Source organism: Hyperolius riggenbachi, chromosome 5, assembly GCF_040937935.1.
Source record: "Hyperolius riggenbachi isolate aHypRig1 chromosome 5, aHypRig1.pri, whole genome shotgun sequence".
Lineage (NCBI taxonomy): Eukaryota > Metazoa > Chordata > Amphibia > Anura > Hyperoliidae > Hyperolius > Hyperolius riggenbachi.
Genome location: NC_090650.1, coordinates 326,392,572 through 326,413,100, shown reverse-complemented (window position 1 = coordinate 326,413,100; position 20,529 = coordinate 326,392,572).

Genomic DNA, 20,529 nt, shown 5'->3' with positions numbered 1-20,529 from the left:
TGGAAATGTCCGGGAATTACAAGGTCATGGTCCTATCCGACCTGCAGAGTCTGTGCGAGGCGAGAGGCATGGACATCCGCGGCAAGAAACAGCAGGACCTGATAACGGACTTGTACCGATGGGATAGCCAGAATCTGCGGACGCTGGAGGTGTCCACTGTGGAGGACACCGGCTCATCTAACGCAAGTCGAGGGGAACCAGAGACTGAAGATCCTGTGCGTACCGAGGTTGAGCAACCCGCGGGCAATGCGGCAACAGATACGCAGGAGGCTGTCAGTGTGATCCCCGACCCCAGAACCCCTGAAAGTACTCGCCTGGAACCGGCCAGTACTGGACTGTCCAGTTATGTTGATCCAGTAATGCAGCAGGCATTGCAAAAGCTGATGGAAACTGATGTGGACAAGTACCTGCAGTACATGGCGGAGCAAAAGCGAGAGGAACGCCAATCTGCAGAGGCGCGGGAGAGACGACAGCATGAGCTGAACATGGCGAAAGTGCAGCAAGCCAGCCGGAGTTCAACGCCCAGCCTCCCTGCTGAAGGGACTGCCGCTCCAGTAAGTGCAAAATTTAAATTTGCTATTATCGAAAAAGACACTGACATTGACTTGTTTTTGAGGTCTTTCGAAAAGGCCTGCCGTCAGTATCGTCTGTCCCAAGACCAGTGGGCCAGACATCTGACACCCTTGCTGCGCTACAAAGCGCTTGATGCTTTCTCAGAGCTGCCTGTGGAAAAGGACAATGATTATACCGCTATAAAGGAGGCTATAATCACTAAGTACCAGCTGACGCCAGAAGCCTACCGGAAAAGGTTCAGGTCCTGGCAGAAAAAATCTACTGATTCTTATCAAGATGTGGTCAGCAGTCTGCTCACCACACTCCGCCAGTGGACGCTAGGCCTCACTAAAGGGTCTTACGGTGTCCTGGAGGACTTAATCGTCCTGGAGCAGTTTCTGAACATTTGCCCGGCTGATGTACGCCAGTTTGTGCTGGAGCGCCGACCGGCGTCAGCGACGGTCGCTGCAGACCTCGCTGAGACCTTTGCAACGACCAGGGTGCCGGAGACCCGCAGGACTGCCCCATCTAGCTGGAGAGGAGGTCAGTCCCACAATTTTGCAGACTCTCCTACCTCTGTGAGCCGTGCGCCCCAGAGGCCCTCCAGCGCAGCTGCTGCGTCCAGGCCTGCAGTAACAGAGGGCATCACCTGTCACTTTTGCCGCAAGCCCGGACACATGAAGTTTAACTGCCCGGAGCGGAGGCAGACCGCGCCAGCTCCTGCACCACCTACACCTCGCCCACGGCAACTGCCGCCAGCCAGCGCACCCCAGCCGGGAGCACCCAACAACGTCATGTTCGCAGGTGGGAGAGGGATCCACTCCGCTACGAGCAACCACCAGCTGGTTACAGTGAACGACCAGCTTGTTACCGGTTTCCGCGACACTGGAGCGGATGTCACCCTGGTGCGTGCGCACCTGGTCCCGACGGAAAATATCCTCCCTGACAAATACCTTACCCTCACTGGAGTGGGGGGCACTCTTTCTCGCATTCCCCAGGCTCGGGTGTCCATCGATTGGGGGGTGGGGGTTCAAGAGAAGGTTGTTGGGGTCCTGGACCAACTGCCGGTCCCAGTTTTGTTGGGGACCGACCTGGGCAAGCTTGTGTCCTATTATGAACCTGCCCCAAGCCCCTCAGACTGCCAGGAGGGAGACGGACTCTCCGCCCACACTAAGGTACTTTGCACCAAGGGGCAAGAACAGGGGGGAGGTGGGTTGAATGTGCCCAGTCCAGGGGTACCGAGTCCAATAGTACCTGTGTCACAGGTACCTGTGTTTGATATACCGATTGTTTGTGATGAAAATGTTGTTGTACCTGTCACTGTAATTCATGCATGCAGCCAGGATGTGAGTAATGCCAGTATGTGCCAGTCTGAAGGTGTACCTGTACTGGCAGTAACACGCAGCCGCGCTGCTCAGAACCTGGGCTCAGAGCAGGTGGAAGAGGTTCCGGCCTCCTCCCCCTCCTCTGACCACAGGGATGGTAGCCTTCAGCCACTAACTGCATATGCCACGGGCCAGCTGGCTGAGAGCGAGAGTGCTGCATTTGTGCAAGCACTCCAGACTGACCCTAGCCTCGAGGCACTCAGAAGGCAGGCTTCGGAGCCCCTCACGAATGAAGATACCTTCAAGGTATATTGGGAAGGTGGTAAGCTGTACAGCGAGCCTGTACAGCCCACCGAAGGTGAAACAAGTGTGGGTACCAAGTTGCTTGTGGTACCCAGTGCCTTCCGGGGGCATGTGCTGAAGTCCGCACATGACATTCCCCTGGCAGGGCACTTGGGAATCCACAAGACACTTGACCGTATCCAGGGTCATTTCTACTGGCCCAGGATGCGGATCGATGTGACCAACTATTGCCGCTCATGTACTGTTTGCCAAAAGGTAAAACGGGCTGGGAACCCCCGCAAGGCTCCCTTGTGTCCACTGCCAATCATAGGTGAGCCCTTTCACAGAGTGGCAGTCGACATAATTGGACCATTGCCCACTCCCAGCAGCAGTGGCAAAAGGTACATCCTGACGGTGGTGGATTACGCCACCCGCTATCCTGAGGCCATGGCGCTTTCCTCCCTGAGGGCGGACAAGGTAGCAGACACGCTACTTAACATTTTCTCCCGAGTCGGGTTCCCTGCGGAGATGCTCTCCGATCAGGGATCCCAGTTTATGTCCGAACTCATGGAGGCCCTGTGCAAAAAGATACACATGACGCACATTGTCTCCAGTCCCTACCACCCGCAGACCAATGGACTGTGTGAACGGTTCAACGGGACGCTGAAGCAAATGCTGACCACGTTTGTTGAGTCGCAAGGTGGGGACTGGGAACGATACCTGCCTCATCTGTTGTTTGCGTACAGGGAGGTGCCGCAGGAGTCAACCGGGTTTTCCCCGTTTGAACTCCTGTATGGGAGGAATGTCCGAGGACCCTTACAATTGATGCGGGAGACATGGGAGGGCAAGGGCGACCCCACTGATGTCTCCGTGGTCGATTACGTCCTCAAGTTCAGGGACAAAATGGAGTCCCTGTCCGCAGTAGTGACCAACAACCTGGCCCAGGCTCAGGCCAAACAAAAAGCATGGTACGACCGCACTGCTGGAGAGCGGTCATTTGATGTGGGTGACAAGGTATATGCCCTTCTTCCCGTGAGGCAGAACAAGCTGCAAGCAGCCTGGGAGGGGCCTTTTACTGTAGTGCAGCGGTTAAACCCTCTGACGTATCTAGTGAACATGGGGGGCAGGAAGCAGAAGAGCTTTCATGTAAACATGCTGAAGGCCCACCATGACAGGACCCAGTATGCGCTTGCCAGTGTGCAGCCGGTTAGAGCAGGGAGAGGCAGACCCCCTGTTAGACCTGCTGGCTGACGTACGAGATGTGGACGGCGACCTAAACGTCAATCCACAGCTCGCCTCAGCCCAGCAAGAGCAGTTACAGAAGGTGCTGGGCCAGTACCAGCACACCTTCTCCGGTATCCCGGGGCGGACCAGTATGGCGGTGCATGGGGTAGATACAGGTACCCATCCCCCCATCAGGCAATCCGCTTACCGTGTCTCTCCCGAGGTACAGGCGGACATGCAGAAGGAGGTGAGGGAGATGCTGGAGTTAGGGGTGGTTCAAAAGTCCAGTAGTGCCTGGGCAGCCCCTGTTGTCCTGGTCCCCAAGAAGGACCAGACAACTCGGTTCTGCGTAGACTACAGGAAACTGAACGCCATCACCACTACAGACGCCTACCCCATGCCTCGCATTGATGAGCTGCTAGATACACTGGCATCAGCCAGGTACCTATCAATCATGGATCTGAGCCGGGGGTATTGGCAGATACCACTTGCACCTGACGCGAGGCAAAAGTCGGCCTTCATCACCCCTTTCGGCCTCTTCGAGTTCACGATGATGCCCTTTGGGATGAAGAACGCCCCCGCCACGTTTCAGCGGGCCGTGAACGACCTGCTAGAGGGAATGCAAGGGTTCGCTGTAGCGTATCTGGATGACATTGCGGTGTTCAGCCCCACCTGGGAAGAACACCTCAAACACCTGTCCCAGGTACTAGAGAGGCTGGCCATGGCCAATCTGACGGTTAAACCGAGTAAGTGTCAGATTGGCATGACCGAGGTGCAGTACTTAGGTCACCGGGTGGGGGGTAACACCCTGAAACCTGACACGGGAAAGGTGGACGCCATCCTGGCATGGCCTCGACCTATCACGAAAAAGCAGGTCCAGGCGTTCCTGGGGACCGCCGGCTACTATAGGAAATTTGTTCCCGCCTATAGTACACTGGCGAAGCCCCTGACCGATGCCACTAGCAAGAAGCACCCCAAGGTTGTTAGCTGGACCCCCGCTTGCGAGAATGCCTTCCAGGCCTTGAAGCAGGCCCTCGCAAGCGCCCCTGTGCTTCAGGCCCCAGACTTCAGTCATCGGTTTGTGGTGCAAACCGATGCCTCTGACTACGGTCTCGGCGCAGTCCTCAGCCAGGTGGATGGAAGGGGGGATGAACACCCTATCCTCTACCTGAGCCGGAAGCTCCTGCCCCGAGAGGTAGCCTACTCCACAACTGAAAAGGAGTGCCTGGCGATCGTGTGGGCCCTACAGAAACTGCAGTCGTATCTGTACGGCCGCTCCTTCACGATCGTCACTGATCACAATCCCCTGAGTTGGCTAAACCGTACTGCTGGAACCAACGGCAAGCTCCTACGGTGGAGCCTGTCATTGCAGCAGTACGACTTTACGATCCAACACAAAGCAGGCAGCCGACACCAAAACGCTGATGGGCTGTCGCGGTGTCAGGGGGAACCCGACCCAACAGCGCCAATAGCTGCTACGGAAGGCGTCCTGTTGACACCTCCCTGAGCAGAGCTCGGGAAGGGGGAGGTGTGACGCCGGGCGACGCCCAGTCGTCCGAGGATTCGCGGCCGAGTGTCCGATCGCAACCGTGATCGGAAAACTGACATTCTTTATTTTTAAAATAGAAGTTTTTCCTTCCTGCCTTCCCCCCCCCCCTTTTGCCATGAGGGCTGAATGGGCCTGCGTTAGCATATGGCTAAAGCAACCTGGTTTAGCAAGAAATCCTGTTAAGGCTCCCGGAAAAGCTCTGGTGACACTAATGTGCTAATTGGGCAGAGCTGAAATACCAACAGAGTCTATTCAACAGGGGAAGCTAGCACAGCATGAGGTCTATTGACACCTACATTCCTCCCAGTCTTGACGGCACCGACTAAACTGAGTATGGAATGCATGGTGTTGATAACTTTGTCACATTTTGCAAATACCATCCATGGGAGGAATATGAAAATTACATAATTTTGTTTCCCTAATTCTGTAGAATATGGTGATACTAGACATAGCCAGGTAACCCGAGCAGGGGCTGAGATATGAATAATGGGGTCCCCGTGCGCCCCAAATATTGCAAGTTTGATGTCCTATGAACGTGTATTCTCAGCCCAATCTGAATATGAAATCGGTTTGCATGTGCGACAAAACCCCGGCGGGGTATGAAATTGGACATATTTTGTGGATGGCTGGAAGTTCCTCCCCTGAGAACTCACTGCCTGACACGCCCTGGGCTGAGCTTGAGACTCCGCCCAGAAATGTCAGTGCTCAAAACTGATTGCATGAGGACCCCCAGCCAATTCCCCCACTTTCCATCATACCGAAAAGACTGCCACTGCTTGGGGAAATAGCAGTGGCCATCTTGCAGGCGGAGCAACGGCCATGTGGTTCGGCCATATTGCGAACTAACTGCAACAAAGGAACTTTGTCTTTTCCCGAACGGACTTTCCACAGAATCATAAGTATTCGTTCTTTTTATCCCTTTTTCTTTTATGTACTGTGTTATCACTGTCTCTCATCGTTTAATTGTTCACGATTGTCTGTATATATTAATTATTTATATTGTAACAAATAAAGGCTTTTTAAAAGGTCTTTACCTCTCAGTAAAACCTTCTATTCAGTATACACAGACGAGACCTAAACTTCCGAAGGGACGCTACTGTTTTGATAGATAGATAGGAATTGCACAGTTTTAACCGGTTGTTTGTTTCACAGGTCTATAGCCAGTTAGCAGTTATCTCTGGGCTGATAGAAAACAGAGATGGTGGCAAATCTACCCCTGGGTTGGAGTAAAAGTGTATTTTCGTAACCTCACAGGCTCCCTACTGCGTCGTGACGCTCAAACTCCGCCAATTCTACGCAGATTGCGTCCATAGCTCTCAATCTGTGTGCTAGAATCGGATCGGACGGTTTTGCGTGTTCACGGCCAGTGGGGCTCTTGTGACACACACCACACAGGCTAAATACTATCAGTGACAGGACTATATACACTATATACAAATCCGAGAATGAGGTACTAAATCGTTAACAAGGGAAAGTCCAGACAAGCACAAAATCACAAACCAGGAGAGCAATACAGTACAAAATCAGAATCCAGAGACAAGGTAAATAAACAGGCAAGAGGTCAGACCGGTAAATCAGGAACAAGCAATGGGGCGTCTATCAAAAAAGGGCGCCTGGAAAAAAGGGCACGCGGTGTAGCCGAAATTGTAAGTTTGAATGCAAAACCATATTTTTCGTTTAAGAGGTTATAAACGATACTGTAGTGCTAAATAGGTTAAATAAACGGAAATGAAATGGCAAAATACCGTCTATAACAGTAAACGAATTCTGAAATGAAACATCAAATAGCGTCTATAACAAAAACAATATTTACACATATATTAAGCATAGTAATAGAATGGTAGATTTTTTCAGGTATTTTACTGCAATTATACCTAACTTTAGGGTCACAGATATCTCTCCTTATCCCTATCCCTAACACCTAGAACCCCTTTGTGTAAATACACATAATGTAATAAATTGTATATACTACATATATTGTACTGTAACTATAGGTAACCTTACTCTCATACAGAGCCCTCCCTGTACCTATCCCTAACCCTAGACCCCCCTGGTGGTGCCTAAACCTAAGACCCCCCCTGGTGGTGCCTAATTCTAAGACCCCCCTGGTGGTGCCTAAACCTAATACTCCCCTGGTGGTGTCTAAACCTAACCACCCCCCTGGTGGTGTATATTGCACTGTAACTATACCTAACCCTCCCTGTACCTATCCCTAACCCTAGACCCCCCTGGTGGTGCCTAAACCTAAGACCCCCCTGGTGGTGCCTAAACCTAATACTCCCCTGGTGGTGCCTAAACCTAACCACCCCCCTGATGGTGTATATTGCACTATAGCTATACCTAACCCTCCCTGTACCTATCCCTAACCCTAGACCCCCCCTGGTGGTGCCTAAACCTAAGCCCCCCCTGGTGGTGCCTACACCTAAGACTCCCCTGGTGGTGCCTAAACCTAATACTCCCCTGGTGGTGTCTAAACCTAAGACCCCCCTCTGGTGGTGCCTAAACCTAAGACTCCCCTGATGGTGCCTAAACCTAAGACCCCCCTGGTGGTGCCTAAACCTAAGACCCCCCTGGTGGTGCCTAAACCTAAGACCCCCCTGGTGGTGCCTAAACCTAACCGGCCCCACCGCAAAAACACGCTAAACACATATAGACAATAATATATTTAATCCTTAAAATACTTCACTACAAATGACATCAACAAAATAATTTATATATTTGTAATAGAATAACTAGCCTTAAAATCACATATATATTAATAATATTATAAGTAGAAAAAGGTATATATATATATATATATATATATATATATATATATATATACATACACACAATACAATAGATAGTCTTACAATCACGTAAGGATTAGAAATCTTAAAATAACAATAATATTAAAGGCGATATTTTATTAACTATAATCAACGCATTATGAGTGTAAAAACAAAGTTAATACCAAAAGCAATGTATTTCTAATACAATCAGGCTAGATTCACAGTGGGACGTTGCGTTTTGATGCCACGTTAAAGTCGCACCGCAAGCTTACAACGCAACGCGCCCAAAAAGTGGCAACGCAGCGTTACCGTCGCATACAGCAGATACAGTAAAAAATACAGGCAATGAAAAGTATGCATCCAAGTCATTACTGAGCATGTGCAAACAGTCCAACGCAGCTAATAACGTGTATAACACACTGCATGCAGTACTTTTACTTAACGTGCAGCGTTAGTCACTAACGTAACGTGTGCACTGTGAACGGGGCATTGATTTTTCATTGCAGTGAGTTATTCTGCGTTAAATGCTGCTTTAACGTGCGACTTTAACGTCCCACTGTGAACTTAGCCTCAGGCTGAGAAACGGTATTTAAAGAGACACTCGAGCGAAAAAAAAAAAAATAGAATATATTGAATTGGTTGTGTACTATGAATAATTACTAGAAGATTAGCAGCAAAGAAAATATTCTCATCCTTTTATTTTCAGGTATATAGTGTTTTTTCTAACATTGCATCATTCTCTAATATGTGCAGATTACACAACACTCAGCATTCAAAATGAGTCTTTCAGAGCAATCTGTAAAGTAATGACCTCTCCTCTAGCAGAGGAAAAGTAAACAGTTCACTTACAGTTGAGATAATAAAAGTCAGATAACAGCCCTCTCCATGACTAACTTAGTCGGAGAGCTTAATGGCTTGTTTGCATAGAGATAACAACTGGAGTTTCTCAACTCTTCCTGTACTGGAAACAATTAGACTGATGTATCTGATCTTAATGTTTTATTTCTTAGCTGTACTACACATACAAATCATAATATCATAATTTTTATTTCGCTTCAGTGTCTCTTTAAGCATTATATATATGAAAACGAATTTTAAATGATAAAAGAAGTGTAAACGAAAATTTAGTGGTTATAGTTTTGTAAGCGATATTTTAAAACGAAAAAATTAGGTAAAACTCATGTAAGCGAAATTTAAAAACGAAAAAATAAGTATAACACAAAGTCAAAACGAACTTGTAAACGATAATTGTTATAAACCTTATCCTGTAAACGAAAACTTTAGTTGCCACGATCCCTGTAACCGCTATTTCTCGGGCGCCCTTTTTTCCTGCCGGGCGCCGAATAGCCGATATTTTGCATTGCAGTCTATGGCGGCGCCCTTTTTGTCCACTATCCCTGTGCGCCCTTTTTTACTAGCTCCAGCAATGGGACCAGGAGCTCAGGCAGCTAGCAGCAAGCAGAGGCTATAGAACTGAAGCTCTAGCAAAGTCTGTAGCAGGGTGGAGTCTTTAAATATGCTCACTGCAGCTGACTGCATAATTGCAGAGAAAGTCCTGCAATCTAGTGGTAAGTAGTAGATATGCCAGGCAGTCCAAGATGCCATCCACAGGTAGGACATGGAATTGCATTTTTCCTAACAGTATGTGTATGTTCGGCGTACGTTAAAAAAGGGCGTCGGGAAAAAAGGGCGCAGGGTTTTAAACGATAAGCATGAATAACGTTTAAAAAAAATTGTGCTATATTTCGTTTAAAAATAATGTTTTATAAAGTTATAAATCATTAAATAATGTGTATGAAATCGGCAATTATAAAAACGTTAATCTTCCCTGTTTAAAAAGTGAAATGTATAATAACGTTTTATAAAAGATTAATTAGAATTTTACTAAACCTATACATAACCCTACTCTCATACAGCACCCTCCCTGTACCTACCCCTAACCCCTAGACCCCCCTGGTGGTGCCTAAACCTAAGACCCCCCTGGTGGTGCCTAAACCTAAGACCCCCCAGGTGGTGCCTAACCCTAAGACCCCCCAGGTGGTGCCTAACCCTAAGACCCCCCAGGTGGTGCCTAACCCTAAGACCCCCCAGGTGATGCCTAACCCTAATACCCCCCTGGTGGTGCTTAAACCTAAGACCCCCTAGTGGTGCCTAAACCTAAGACCCCCCTGGTGGTGCCTAAACCTAAGACCCCCCAGGTGGTGCCTAACCCTAAGACCCTCCAGGTGGTGCCTAACCCCAAGACCACTCTGGTGGTGCCTAAACCTAAGACCCCCCTGGTGGTGCCTAAACCTAAGACCCCCCTAGTGGTGCCTAAACCTAAGACCCCCCTAGTGGTGCCTAAACCTAAGACCCCCCTGGTGGTGCCTAAACCTAAGACCCCCAGGTGGTGCCTAACCCTAAGACCCCCCAGGTGGTGCCTAACCATAAGACCCCCCAGGTGGTGCCTAACCCTAAGACCACCCTGGTGGTGCCTAAACCTAAGACCCCCTGGTGGTGCCTAAACCTAAGACCCCGCTGGTGGTGCCTAAACCTAAGACCCCCCTGTGATAAGCATTAATAACGTTTGAGAAAAATATTGTGCTGTTTTTTGTTTAAAAATAATGTTTTAAAAAAGATTGTACTGTTTTTCATTTAAAAAAAATGTTTAAAAAATTATAAATCATTAAATAATGTGTAATCATGAGAAGCAGTTATAAAACAGTAAAAGTCTCCAGGCGCCGTTTGTAAAACGTTATTTAATTTTTCTCCGGCGCCCTTTTTTCCTGTTGGGCGCCCATTAAACGATATTTATTATGGGAGTGAATGGTGGCGCCCTTTTTGTCCACTTGCCTCAGGCGCCCGAATTTACTGTTTCCGTATGTTTGTATATATATATATATTTTTTCTCTCTTTTTTAGTCTGATTTGTTTTTTTTATAGTTGGTATGTATTATTATCTCATAATTATCTTTTTCACTTTGCTAACATAATCTATGTGGTTCAAAATTAATACACCACCCCCTTTATCAGCAGATCTAAGTACAATAGATTCATCATTCTCTAGTTACCTTAAAGGCCCATACACACGTCGGATTTCCGTGAACGACGGGTCGTTTGAACGTCCCATCGTTCAGTCGTTCGCCCGCTAAATCGGGCATGTGTACAGACTGTCGTTTGCTTGATAAGAGTGAGTTTGAGCGATCCGCCAGGCTTCCCTTTCTTTTAAAGAGCAGATTTCCTTTCTTTTATCCTCACTGACGTCTTTTCCAAATCATCAACACAATTTTTTAAAAGTAGTCATACAATCGCTATGAAGATGTTATGGATTAAACATAGACTTATTTTTCAGTTTAATGTTTCCACCCTCATTTTTCAAGATGGCACCATCTATAGAAATTGTGTCCTCCACATCATCTTTCCAATATAAATGCTATTTTGTAATGTATAGATTAATCTCTCCTCAGCTTTTTGATTTTAATTTGCATAATTATTTTCTCCACCTTTTCTATATGCTTTTCAGTTCTATCCATAAACAAACTTAATTTGTTAACATTTGATTTTGGCACACTGCCCCTTTGAGAGACAAGTGAGGAGGAGTCACTATATGAGGCCCAGTGCACACCAAAAACCTCTAGCAGATCTGCAAAATGCTAGGGGTTTTTGAAGCAGATTTCAGAGCGATTCTAGGCATGTTTAGAGACGTTTTCTAAACATGCCTAGCCGTTTTTGGAGCGTTTTTGTGTAGCAGATATCAGATGTTGTTACAGTAAAAGCTGTTAGTGAACAGCTACTGTAACAAAAACACCTGGAAAACCGCTCTGATCTAGAGATGGCTCGAACAGCTCGCCGGCGAATGGTTCCCAGCGAACTTCAGTGGTTCACGTTCGCGGAGAACCACAAACTTTTCCGGAAGTTCGGTTCGCCCCCATAGTGCATCATGAGTGTCAACTTTGACCCTCTACATCACAGTCAGCAGGCACATTTTAGCCAATCAAGCTACACTCCCTCCTGGAGCCCCACCCCACCTTATAAAAGGCAGGCAGCGTCAGGCATTGGACTCACTCGTGTGCCTGCAGTAATTAGAGAAGTGAGAGCTGCTGTGCAGAGACTTATAGGGAAAGCTTAGTTAGGCTCTTGTAGGCTTGTTAGCTTGCTCCTTGCTGATTCTTATTGCTAAAAAAGCACCCCTCAACAGCTCTTTTGAGAGCTAATCTTGTTCTTGTGATCTATTTTTTTTTGTGTGTGGCCCACTTGCATTATATACAGCCCTGTCAGTCAGTCACAGCTGGTCTTTGGCCCCTTGGTGGTATAATTACTACTGTGCCAGGTGCACATTATAATACCCTTCACTGCATATACCTCCCTGTTGTTCACTTCAGTGCACCTACCTACCTACGTGAGCGCACGCAGTGTCACTGTGTCTGTCCGGTACCTGTCTGTGTGTGACAGGTGCACATTGTAATACCCATCACTGCATATACCTACTACCTGTTGTTCACTTCAGTGCACCCACCTACCTACGTGAGCGCACGCAGTGTCACCGTGCCTGTCCAGTACCTGTCTGTGTGTGACAGGTGCACATTGTAATACCCATCACTGCATATATCTACCTGTTGTTCACAGTGCACCCACCTACCTACGTGAGCGCTCACAGTGTCACTGTGCCTATCCAGTACCTGTCTGTGTGGGACAGGTGCACATTGTAATGCCCATCACTGCATATACCTACCTGTTGTTCACAGTGCACCCACCTACCTACGTGAGTGCACGCAGTGTGATATACCACTCCGTGCATACCTGCACCTGTGTAACCATACATTGTATTAGTCAAGTGAGTGCATACCTTTCTCTTCATCCCCCCAATATGGACAAAAACAAAAGGCAGAGGCAGGCCACCTGGCAGGTCTGTTCGAGGTCACGCTGTCGTGATTTTGTGCGCCCCTCGACCAAAGTACAGTGTTCAGAAGAAGGCACGTGCCATCAACCTGCAATATTGTCAGGATGTACTTGACTATTTAACCACTTGAGGACCTAGGGCTTTCTACCCCTTAAGGACCGGCCACTTTTTTTCCATTCAGACCACTGCAGCTTTCACGGTTTATTGCTCGCTCATACAACCTACCACGTAAATGAATTTTGGCTCCTTTTCTTGTCACTAATAAAGCTTTCTTTTGGTGCTATTTGATTGCTCCTGCGATTTTTACTTTTTATTATATTCATCAAAAAAGACATGAATTTTGGCAAAAAAATGATTTTTTTAACTTTCTGTGCTGACATTTTTCAAATAAAGTAAAATTTCTGTATACATGCAGCGCGAAAAATGTGGACAAACATGTTTTTGATTAAAAAAAACCCATTCAGTGTATATTTATTGGTTTGGGTAAAAGTTATAGCGTTTACAAACTATGGTGCAAAAAGTGAATTTTCCCATTTTCAAGCATCTCTGACTTTTCTGACCCCCTGTCATGTTTCATGAGGGGCTAGAATTCCAGGATAGTATAAATACCCCCCAAATGACCCCATTTTGGAAAGAAGACATCCCAAAGTATTCACTGAGAGGCATAGTGAGTTCATAGAAGATATTATTTTTTGTCACAAGTAAGCGGAAAATGACACTTTGTGAGAAAAAAAAAAAAAAAAAAAGTTTCCATTTCTTCTAACTTGCGACAAAAAAAAATGAAATCTGCCACGGACTCACCATGCCCCTCTCTGAATACCTTGAAGGGTCTACTTTCCAAAATGGGTCATTTGTGGGGTGTGTTTACTGTCCTGACATTTTGGGGGGTGCTAAATTGTAAGCACCCCTGTAAAGCCTAAAGGTGCTCATTGGACTTTGGACCCCTTAGCGCAGTTAGGCTGCAAAAAAGTGCCACACATGTGGTATTGCCGTACTCAGGAGAAGTAGTATAATGTGTTTTGGGGTGTATTTTTACACATACCCATGCTGGGTGGGAGAAATATCTCTGTAAATGACAATTTGTTAATTTTTTTTACACACAATTGTCCATTTACAGAGATCTTTCTCCCACTCAGCATGGGTATGTGTAAAAATACACCACAAAACACATTATACTACTTCTCCTGAGTACGGCGATACCACATGTGTGGCACTTTTTTGCACCCTAACTGCGCTAAAGGGTCCAAAGTCCAATGAGTACCTTTAGGATTTCACAGGTCATTTTGAGAAATTTCGTTTCAAGACTACTCCTCACGGTTTAGGGCCCCTAAAATGCCAGGGCAGTATAGGAACCCCACAAATGACCCTATTTTAGAAAGAAGACACCCCAAGGTATTCCGTTAGGAGTATGGTGAGTTCATAGAAGATTTTATTTTTTGTCAAAAGTTAGCGGAAAATGACACTTTGTGAAAAAACACAATTAAAATCAATTTCCGCTAACTTGTGACAAAAAATAAAATCTTCTATGAACTCGCCATACTACTAACGGAATACCTTGGGGTGTCTTCTTTCTAAAATGGGGTCATTTGTGGGGTTCCTATACTGCCCTGGCATTTTAGGGGCCCTAAACCGTGAGGAGTAGTCTTGAAACGAAATTTCTCAAAATGACCTGTAAAATCCTAAAGGTACTCATTGGACTTTGGGCCCTTTAGCGCAGTTAGGGTACAAAAAAGTGCCACACATGTGGTATCGCCATACTCGGGAGAAGTAGTACAATGTGTTTTGGGGTGTATTTTTACACATACCCATGCTGGGTGGGAGAAATACCTCTGTAAATGGACAATTGTGTGTAAAAAAATCAAAAGATTGTCATTTACAGAGGTATTTCTCCCACCCAGCATGGGTATGTGTAAAAATACACCCCAAAACACATTATACTACTTCTCCCGAGTACGGCGATACCACATGTGTGGCACTTTTTTGCACCCTAACTGCACTAAGGGGCCCAAAGTCCAATGAGTACCTTTAGGATTTCACAGGTCATTTTTGTTTCAAGACTACTCCTCGCGGTTTAGGGCCCCTAAAATTCCAGGGCAGTATAGGAACCCCACTAATGACCCCATTTTAGAAAGAAGACACCCCAAGGTATTCCGTTAGGAGTATGGTGAGTTCATAGAAGTTTTTATTTTTTTGTCACAAGTTAGCGGAAATTGATTTTAATAGTTTTTTTTCACAAAGTGTCATTTTCCGCTAACTTGTGACAAAAAATAAAATCTTCTATGAACTCACCATACTCCGTACGGAATACCTTGGGGTGTCTTCTTTCTAGAATGGGGTCATTTGTGGGGTTCCTATACTGCCCTGGCATTTTAGGGGCCCTAAACCGTGAGGAATAGTCTTGAAACCAAATGTCGCAAAATGACCTGTGAAATCCTAAAGGTACTCATTGGACTTTGGGCCCCTTAGCGTACTTAGGGTGTAAAAAAGTGCCACACATGTGGTACCGCCGTACTCAGGAGAAGTAGTATAATGCGTTTTGGGGTGTATTTTTACACATACCCATGGTAAGTGGGAGAAATATCTCTGTAAATGACAATTGTTTGATTTTTTTACACACAATTGTCCATTTACATAGAAATTTCTCCCACCCAGCATGGGTATGTGTAAAAATACACCCCAAAACACATTATACTACTTTTCCTGAGTACGGCGGTACCACATGTGTGACACTTTTTTGCAGCCTAGGTGCGCTAAGGGGCCCAACGTCCTATTCACAGGTCATTTTGAGGCATTTGTTTTCTAGACTACTCCTCGCGGTTTAGGGCCCCTAAAATGCCAGGGCAGTATAGGAACCCCACAAGTGACCCCATTTTAGAAAGAAGACACCCCAAGGTATTCTGTTAGGAGTATGGTGAGTTCATAGAAGATTTTATTTTTTGTCAAAAGTTAGCGGAAAGTGACACTTTGTGGAAAAAAACCAATAAAAATCAATTTCCGCTAACTTTTCACAAAAAATAAAATCTTCTATGAACTCGTCATACACCTAACAGAATACCTTGGGGTGTCTTTTTTTCTAAAATGGGGACACTTGTGGGGTTCCTATACCGCCCTGGCATTTTACGGGCCCAAAACCGTGAGTAGTCTGGAAACCAAATGTCTCAAAATGACTGTTCAGGGGTATAAGCATCTGCAAATTTTGATGACAGGTGGTCTATGAGGGGGCGAATTTTGTGGAACCGGTCATAAGCAGGGTGGCCTTTTAGATGACAGGTTGTATTGGGCCTGATCTGATGGATAGGAGTGCTAGGGGGGTGACAGGAGGTGATTGATGGGTGTCTCAGGGGGTGGTTGGAGGGGAAAATAGATGCAATCAATGCACTGGGGAGGTGATCGGAAGGGGGTCTGAGGGGGATCTGAGGGTTTGGCCGAGTGATCAGGAGCCCACACGGGGCAAATTAGGGCCTGATCTGATGGGTAGGTGTGCTAGGGGGTGACAGGAGGTGATTGATGGGTGTCTCAAGGTGTGATTAGAGGGGGGAATAGATGCAAGCAATGCACTGGCGAGGTGATCAGGGCTGGGGTCTGAGGGCATTCTGAGGGTGTGGGCGGGTGATTGAGTGCCCTAGGGGCAGATAGGGGTCTAATCTGATAGGTAGCAGTGACAGGGGGTGATTGATGGGTAATTAGTGGGTGTTTAGGGTAGAGAACAGATGTAAACACTGCACTTGGGAGGTGATCGGACGTCGGATCTGCGAGCGATCTATTGGTGTGGGTGGGTGATCAGATTGCCCGCAAGGGGCAGGTTAGGGGCTGATTGATGGGTGGCAGTGACAGCGGGTGATTGATGGGTGGCAGTGACAGGGGGTGATTGATGGGTGGCAGTGACAGGGGGTGATTGATGGGTGATTGATAGGTGATTGACAGGTGATTGACAGGTAATCAGTGGGTTATTACAGGGGAGAACAGATGTAAATATTGTACTGGCGAATTGATAAGGGGGGGTCTGAGGGTAATCTGAGCGAGTAGGCGGGTGATTGGGTGCCCGCAAGGGGCAGATTAGGGTCTGATCTGATGGGTAACAGTGACAGGTGGTGATAGGGGGTGATTTATGGGTGATTGATGGGTAATTAGTGGGTGTTTAGAGGAGAGTAAACGCTGCGCTTGGGTGGTGATCTGATGTCGGATCTGCGGGCGATCTATTGGTGTGGGTGGGTAATCAGATTGCCCGCAAGGGGCAGGTTAGGGGCTGATTGTTGGGTGGCAGTGACAGGGGGTGACAGGGGGTGATTGATGGGTGATAGGTGATTGGCAGGTGATTGACAGGTGATCAGTGGGTTATTACAGGGAAGGATAGATGTAAATAATGCCCTGGCGAATTGATAAGGGGGGGTCTGAGGGTAATCTGAGCGTGTAGGCGGGTGATTGGGTGCCCGCAAGGGGCAGATTATTGTCTGATCTGATAGGTAACAGTGATAGGGGGTGATTGATGGGTGATTGATGGGTAATTAGTGGGTGTTTAGAGAAGATAACAGATGTAAACAATACATTTGGGAGGTAATCTGACGGCGGGTTTGCGGGCGATCTAATGGTGTGGGTGGGTGATCAGATTGCCCGCAAGGGGCAGGTTAGGGGCTGATTGATGGGTGGCAGTGACAGGGGGTGACAGGGGGTGATTGATGGGTGATAGGTGATTGGCAGGTGATTGACAGGTGATCAGTGGGTTATTACAGGGAAAAACAGATGTAATGAATGCACTGGTGAATTGATAAGGGGGGGGTCTGAGGGCAATCTGAGCGTGTGGGCGGGTGATTGGGTGCCCGCAAGGGGCAGATTAGGGTCTGATCTGATAGGTAAAAGTGACAGGTGGTGATAGGGGTTGATTGATGGGTGATTGATGGGTAATTAGTGTGTGTTTAGAGGAGAGAATAGATGTAAACAATGGATTTGGGAGGTGATCTGATGTCGGATCTGCGGGCGATCTATTGGTGTGGGGGGGTGATCAGATTGCCCGCAAGGGGCAGGTTAGGGGCTGATTGATGGGTGGCAGTGACAGGGGGTGATTGATGGGTGATTGACGGGTGATTGACAGGTGATTGACAGGTGATTGACAGGTGATCAGGGGGGATAGATGCATACAGTACATTGGGGGGGGGGGGTGGTCTGGGGAGAATCTGGGGGGTTTGGGGGTGATCAGGAGGGAGCAGGGGGCAGGGGGGGGGGGTATTAAAAAAAATAGCGTTGACAGATAGTGACAGGGAGTGATTGATGGGTGATTAGGGGGGTGATTGGGTGCAAACAGGGGTCTGGGGGGTGGGCAGGGGGGGGTCTGATGGGTGCTGTGGGCGATCTGGGGCGGGGGGGGGAGAAAATCAGTGTGCTTGGTGCAGACTAGGGTGGCTGCAGCCTGCCCTGGTGGTCCCTCGGACACTGGGACCACCAGGGCAGGAGGCAGCCTGTATAATACACTTTGTAAACATTACAAAGTGTATTATACACTTTGTATGCGGCGATCGTCGGGTTAACATCCCGCCGGCGCTTCCGTATGGCCGGCGGGATGTTGCGGCGAGTGAGCGGCGACAGGCGGAGGCGGAGGATCGCGTCACGGATGACGCGATCGCTCCGCCTATGCCCAAACAAGGACCGCCGCATTTTGTCAATACGGCGGTCCTTGCGGCGTCTGCTTCCCGGCCGCCATTTGTCTATACGGCGGTCGGGAAGTAGTTAACACAGAACACCTCATCTTTCTCAGCTTCTGTACGGAAGCGTGACATATCTTCCTCCTCCTGCTCTCATTCTGCTTAACACTCAGTCGGCCGCCACCACCAAAGTGCCATCACCCCAGGGCTCAGCGGTGTGGACATTTTTTTGTGTGTCTGCTTCAGATGAGAGCAATGCCATCTGTACTCTCTGCCACCGAAAATTGAGCCGTGGAAAGACCAAGACCCGCGTCGAGACAACTACCTTATGAAGGCACATTATTACAAAGCACAAACTGCAATGGGATGACCACTTGAGGAAAAGCAGCACACAAAAGCAAAGCCACATACCGCAGTGGAAGATACCAGGCCGCAATTTTTTCTCAAAAAAGGCGATACCTAAACTGTTGAAAGGCAAGTGGTGACATCTCTGGCACACAGCGTTGGGTCAAGGGTCCATCTAACCACAGATGCCTGGTCTGCAAAGCACGCTCAGGCCTGCCCGAAGACTAAGTCAGTCCCCACACACAGCATCTCTGCCTGCCCCAAGACTAAGTCGCTCCCCACACAGCATCTCTGCCCGCAGGCCAGTTGACTGCCTTCTCCGCCACCACCAACAGGGTTCAGGACTCCAGGTGGATTCCTGAATTTGCTATACTACTTTTTCTGGTGTGTGTACATGCCTGCCTAATTTTTCTGGCTGCACTGCAGCTGCAACAACAACAAAAAAGGCATGTACATGTGCCAATTCCCCTTCGTGATCATTACCTTGCCGCGGTGAAGGGGCTTGCATTTCACAATGAAGCAATGACCGCCGGTTATATGAGTGTCTGGGGGGGAGGCACACCCACGATAATAAGGTCGTTGCTTCATTGTGGACAGACCAAATTTGTTTAGCAGGACAGTCACTGTTCTGTCATTGAGCTAACTCAGCCCAGCGACCATATGGGCTTGAAAACCGCCATGGCCTGCACTCTGGCCATGGTGTGCACCAGTCCAGCATGGCCATCACTACACAAACAGCTGTTTGCGGTGCATTACACAGTGAGTTTGGTGTGTCAGTGGGAAGCAGTACTCCAATTACACTCCCTGATTGATGTATACACATGCAAGATGTTTTAAAGCACTTTAGGCCTCCAATTTGGCATGCAATGTGATTTCTGCCCTTAAAACGCTGCTTTGCGTCAAATCCAGATTTTTCCCCGGGACTTTTGGCATCTATTCCACTCATCCATGCCCCCCTCCAGGTGTTGGACCACTTGAAACCAGTGGCGGCTCCAGCTTCAGATTTTTGGGGGGGCTCAAAGGGGGCACAAGGGCTGGCAGGCCGGGCTTGGAGCGGGGGGGGGCGACGAAAAATTGGGCGTGGCCATGATGTCATGTGGGCGGGGCTAACTGTAATGTAGTTGTACCAGCTAACGTAGTTACATAAAAAAAATGAAGTAAACGCACATACTGACAGATAGCCTTTCACCAGTAAATGCACATAAGAGTCAGCTTTTCACCAGTAAATGCACATAATGACAGACAGCCTTTCACCAGTAAATGCACATAAGAGACAGCTTTTCACCAGTAAATGCACATAAGGACAGACAGCTTTTCACCAGTAAATGCACATAAGAAACAGCTTTTCACCAGTAAATGCACATAAGAGACAGCGTTTCACCAGTAAATGCACATAAGGACAGACAGCTTTTCACCAGTAAATGCACATAAGAGACAGCTTTTCACCAGTAAATGCACATAAGAGACAGCTTCTCACCAGTAAATGCACATAGACCGCTTTTCACCAGTAAATGCACGTAATGACAGACAGCATTTAACCAGTTAATGCACATAAGAGACAGCTTTTCACCAGTAAATGCACATAAGAGACAGCTTTTCACCAGTAAATGCATGTAAAGACAGACAGCCTTTCACCAGTAAATGCATGTAATGAGAGACAGCGTTTCACCAGTTAATGCACACAATGACAGGCAGACTTTCACCAGTAAATGCACATAATGACAGACAGCCAGTGTCCCCAGTATAGGTAGCCAGGTGTATAGATTTCCCCAGGATATGTAGCCAGGCGTATAGCTGTCTCCAGTATATGTAGTCAGGCTGGTGATGGTGGGCTGGGGGCCCCAGGGCACCTCAAGCCTGGCTGGTGGTGGGCTGGAGGCCTCAGGCCTGGCTGGGGGCCCCAGGGCAGCTCAGGCCTGGCTGGTGGTGGGCTGTGCGGAAGGCCTCAGGCTCAGACCTGGCTGGTG